Source organism: Colletes latitarsis, chromosome 14, assembly GCF_051014445.1.
Source record: "Colletes latitarsis isolate SP2378_abdomen chromosome 14, iyColLati1, whole genome shotgun sequence".
Classification (NCBI taxonomy): domain Eukaryota; kingdom Metazoa; phylum Arthropoda; class Insecta; order Hymenoptera; family Colletidae; genus Colletes; species Colletes latitarsis.
In genome coordinates this window covers 151,920-157,500 of record NC_135147.1, presented here as the reverse complement: position 1 = coordinate 157,500, position 5,581 = coordinate 151,920, and the positions used below count along the sequence as shown (strand labels likewise).

At 54.4% G+C, this 5,581-nt stretch overlaps 1 pseudogene; it reads left to right on the top strand.

The window, feature by feature from the left end:
- Nucleotides 1-1,409, top strand: part of LOC143350510 (large subunit ribosomal RNA) — a 3,144-nt pseudogene extending 1,735 nt beyond the window's left edge.
- The last annotated feature ends 4,172 nt before the right edge of the window (nt 1,410-5,581 follow it).

Genomic DNA, 5,581 nt, shown 5'->3' with positions numbered 1-5,581 from the left:
AGTAGGAGGGTCGCGGCGGTGTGCGCAGAAGGGTCTGGGCGTGAGCCTGCCTGGAGCCGCCGTCGGTGCAGATCTTGGTGGTAGTAGCAAATACTCCAGCGAGGCCCTGGAGGACTGACGTGGAGAAGGGTTTCGTGTGAACAGCCGTTGCACACGAGTCAGTCGATCCTAAGCCCTAAGAGAAATCCTATGAAGATGAGGTGTCCTAAAAAAACGCAGCAAACGAAACGAAACGAAGTTATTACAAAGCTTAATCATCCACTTTGACTCGAACACGAGAAAAAACATACATATATATATATATTTATTATATTTATTATATTATATTATTAAGATCCATCATGGCAACAACAGTATAGTAGAGTTGTGTAAAAAAATATGTGTAAAAGCAATTTTTTTAAACGTTTTTTTTTTTTAACCAAAAAGAAAAACGAGTCACACAAGTGCGAAACGATTATAAAATAAAATAACTTGAGCGATGTGAGAGAGAGACACACACCCATCGGGCGAAAGGGAATCCGGTTTCTATTCCGGAACCCGGCAGCGGAACCGTATACCATTCGGGCCCTCGTAAGAGTAGTTCGTCGGGGTAACCCAAAATGACCTGGAGACGCCGTCGGGAGATCCGGGAAGAGTTTTCTTTTCTGTATAAGCGTTCGAGTTCCCTGGAAACCTCTAGCAGGGAGATAGGGTTTGGAACGCGAAGAGCACCGCAGTTGCGGCGGTGTCCGGATCTTCCCCTCGGACCTTGAAAATCCAGGAGAGGGCCACGTGGAGGTGTCGCGCCGGTTCGTACCCATATCCGCAGCAGGTCTCCAAGGTAAAGAGCCTCTAGTCGATAGATTAATGTAGGTAAGGGAAGTCGGCAAATTGGATCCGTAACTTCGGAATAAGGATTGGCTCTGAGGAGCGGGGCGTGTCGGGCTTGGTCGGGAAGCGAGTCTGGCTGACGTGCCGGGCCTGGGCGAGGTGAACGGCGTTGAACGGATTCGTTCGTTCTCGTCGGGATCCGAGCTCGGTCCCGTGCCTTGGCCTCCCGCGGATCTTCCTTGCTGCGAGGCTTTCGTTGGCGGCTTGCCGTCGTCGATCGTCCTCTTCGGCCGCCATTCAACACTCAGCTCAGAACTGGCACGGACTAGGGGAATCCGACTGTCTAATTAAAACAAAGCATTGCGATGGCCCCCAAGGGTGTTGACGCAATGTGATTTCTGCCCAGTGCTCTGAATGTCAACGTGAAGAAATTCAAAAAAGCGCGGGTAAACGGCGGGAGTAACTATGACTCTCTTAAGGTAGCCAAATGCCTCGTCATCTAATTAGTGACGCGCATGAATGGATTAACGAGATTCCCACTGTCCCTATCTACTGGAGTCGCATTCTGACCGCCGAAGGGAACGGACGTGTTCAACCGCTGCTCCGCTACCTGAACCGCTCAACCGAGGAGTCACCGCCGCTTGGGTTTTCCCACCTACCTGGCTGGAAATTCCAGAGTTTGAGGAGTTTGAAGTGTATTTTCGCGATTTATTCGCAATATACACGGCAGTTTCGAGGCGAATTTGTGCGATTATCGATTCACTGTGTGTTTATCCGGAGTGGAATTCAAAAACTCGAACGAGATTTGTAATTTCGGTAACTTCGGGGCGACCGTGCGGGTTTGTTGCCGAATATCTCAGCCGCCAGGCGAGATATCGGGGTGAAACCGCGGCAGTGAATAGAGGGATCTATTACGAAGAGAACGCCGGTTCGTGATCAAGAATCGGATAAAAATTCGATTTTTGGGAACGTTTTAGGCGAGGAGTGACGCGCCGGTGAATCATCGCCGCGTGGGTTTTTCCCGGGGCGTGGCCGGGATTTCCAGCGCCTACGTGGCTGCTACGGGCGTGTCCGCGTTAGATTCGCGTTATAGAGGATAGTTCTAGGGATTATTCGTGTAGTGCTACGGTTTCCTGTGGTTTCCTCGGAGTGAAGTGCAAATACTCTACGAGATTTGTAATTTTCAAATCTTCGGGGCGACCGTGCGGGTTCGTCGCCGTATATCTACGCCATCCGGCTGGATATCGGTGTGTTCTCGCGGCAGTGGACCGCAGACACCATCGCGGATATAACGATAGCTTTAAATTCAAAATCGGAGTAGGTTTCGAATTTTGAGGACGTTTTTAAGTGCGTGAACGGCAATTCCGAGCGGGCCACGTCAGCGCCGCCATTTTGAGCCGACCGCGTGGCACGTAGCCAACGCCCAGTGACGTCAGCGACGCCATCTTGGGTCGTGCGCGTGACGCGCGATCAGTGCCTGGCGAAGCGGACGCGGCCATCTTGGGTCGACCGCGCCGCCGACCGAACGACCGCACTCGAGCCGAGCCGACGGGGCCCGATCGCCGAGGAGGAGTGGGGGCGAGCCCCGAGCGCTGCAACCGGCCGACCGCACGCGAGCGGATCCGACGGGATCCGAGCAAAGAAGAGGAGTGGGGGACGGTCCCCGCTTCAGTATGGCGCCGACCGCGCCGGCGAAGGTAGTCTTGTCGCGCTTGGGCGACAAGACGAAAACGACAGCAGCAGCCACAACAACGCCAGCAAGGACTACGGGAGCAGCAGCATCGACCTCGACACCGGCGAAGACCACGGAGGCAGGACAACCTCCGGCAGCGAAGAGGAAGGCCAGCACTACGCCGGTCAAAGACACCGTCAGCGAGGGAGTAAAGAAGAAGAAGAGGGCAGTGGAACCCTTACCGGGAGAGCAGAAGACCGCCGCTTCCATTAAAGAAGCAGCGTGCAAGGTGGAAGACCGGATGCTGGCATATTGTATGGACCCAGCAAAAAAGGTCAACAAGGAGCAGGCGACGGTAATACTGCGCCTGTTCAAGGAAATGAGGGGCCATGTGCAGGACCTCCTGCAGCAAAACAGCTTCCTCGAGGGGAAACTCGAGCAAGCCGCCCTTGATTCGAGGAAATCTGAGGCAACGCTGAACGGGGCCGTGCAGAAGTCGATCCAGGCAAGCAGGTGCCTGGAACGAGCTGTGAAGAAGGCGGAGGCACCGCAACCAGTACTCTCCTATGCGGAGAAACTGAAAATGGGGTCAGCGAAGCTACCACGGGGCGTACCTCCGGTAATCGGGCCACCGAAGAACGTGGTCATGATTTTTCCTAATAAGGAAGACGGAGAGATACGGACGAGCGAGGAAGCAAGGGAGGCGGTATTCACGCTGGTGAACCCTAGGAAGAGGGGCATGCAGGTGAAGGCCGTCAGAAAAATTCACGGCAACGGAATTGCCGTGGAAACGACCACAGCGGAGGGAGCCCAAGCCCTCAAGGAGAGCGCAAAGCTGAAGGACGCAGGATTGACCGTGAAGACGCCGGTCAATAAGAATCCACGGATGCTGCTCTTCGACGTCCCGCGAGGAATGTCGGAAAAGGAGATCCGGGCAAGCCTCAGGAAACAGAATACGAGCGTATTCACCGAGGAAGAAGCGAGCGGAATCAAATTCTGCTTCCGCACGGGCAGGAAGGACGGGGAAGAGACCAACTGGGTGGTCGAGGTCTCCCCTAGTCTGAGGATCAAAATGGTCGAGGCCCATAAAGTGTTCCTCGGATGGAACGCGTGCAAGGTCCGGGATTACATCGCAATCAGCCGATGTTACAAGTGCCAGGGATTTGGCCACATTGCGAAGCACTGCCGCCAAAAGGAGGAGGTATGCGGCCACTGCACGCATACAGGACACTGCGCGAAGGCGTGTCCAAGGAAGAGCCAGCCTGCAGTATGCGTGAACTGCAGGCGCGCCGGCAAAAAAGGGGATCATGCCGCCTCCAGCACGGCCTGCCCAGGATACCAGAAGGCTCTCGAGAGGTCAGTAAGTAGAACCATTTATGGATAATAATCTACTTACAGATGGCCGAGGAATAACGATCCTGCAGCTTAACATGCAGCGGTCGAAAGTCGTGCCACACGAGGTCAGGCGACAAATGGAGGAAACTGATGCGGATATTCTGCTTATGCAGGAACCGTACAGTTTCAAAAGAGTTATCCCAGGTTTCGGGACGGGCGCTACGATAGTTTTTCACAACCATGCAGACGAACCGCCGCTCGCGGCCGTATGCGTGAGGAATAGAAAATTTTCCGTGCTCAAAATCGCAGACTTGTGCACAACGCATTGCGTCTGTGTTCAGCTCTCCGACGGTAGCACGGAACTGTACGTAGTGAGTCAATACTTTCCGCCGTCGGAAAATATTGAACTCGGGCTAGCCCACCTCGACACAGTACTAACAAGGCTAAGGGGGAAAAGAATTATAATAGGCGCGGACGCGAACGCGAAGTCGCATGTATGGAACAGTAGAGTCACCGACGAACGTGGGGAACTACTAGAGGAATTACTCATTAGACATAACTTGTTGGTACTAAACGAGGCGGGACATCCCACCACGTTTGAGAATACGAGAGGATCGTCGAACATCGACGTCACTCTCGCGACCTGGGAAGCTATACCGCTCGTACACGGCTGGAAAGTGTACGAGGACGGAACCTCCAGTGATCATAGAATCCTGGAGACGCGCCTGAACCTCGGCACGCGAAGAGGACAGCCGCCGCCCCTACAGCCACGGTACAACACCAGGAAGGCCGACTGGAACAAGCTCCAGAGGACACTCATCCAGGAGAAGCGCTCCTTGACGAACGCCGACCTAAACAGTCGGCAGGACGTCGAGGCAATGGCGGAAACCATGGAGCGGGCAATATTGACCGCCTGCGAAGCGGCAATGCCCAAAAAGAAATGGCACCAGAAATCTGTACCGTGGTGGACAGAGGAATTAACAAGGATGAAGAGGGCAACGTACAGAGCAAGAAGACTGTATCAGGGGACACACGATCCCCCGACGAGGGAGATACTTAAACAGGAATACCGACGGTTCAGGAGAACCTATACAAAAAAGGTGACGAGCGAGAAGAACCGCTCATGGCGCCAGTTCGTCACCAGCCAAGGGAACCAGGAAGTCTGGGGTGTCGCAACGAAAACATCCCTGGGGAAACTCAGGAGGGAGGAAGCCACTTCCTCGATCAAACTGCCACACGGGGGTCATACGACCTCGTGGAGATCAACCGCGGAAGCGATGTTGACGGCGCTCGTCCCGGAGGACGACACGGAGACAGACACCCCAGAACAAGCAAGGACACGCCTGGAAGTCCGAATCCAGCCAACAACGGAGGACAGCCCCCCATTCCAGTGGGAAGACCTGAGTGCCGCTGTAACGCGCCTCAGGAAAGGTAAATGTCCGGGGCCGGACAGGATCGAGGTGGAAGTTATCCAGAAATCCTGGGGATGTCTCCACGAGGAGCTCCTCAGGCTCTGTAACGGATGCCTCGAATGGGGAGTATTCCCAGCTCGTTGGAAGGTGGGTACCATCATTACAATACCCAAGGGTCCGGACAAGGATAGGAGTAACCCGAAGTCGTATCGGCCAGTTTGCCTGCTTTCAATGGTAGGGAAGCTGCTCGAACGACTGATGGCGAACAGACTCGCGAGTATTTTCCTCGATCATGACCTAACCTCCGACCGACAATACGGGTTTAAACCTGGACGGTCGACGGAGGAGGCGA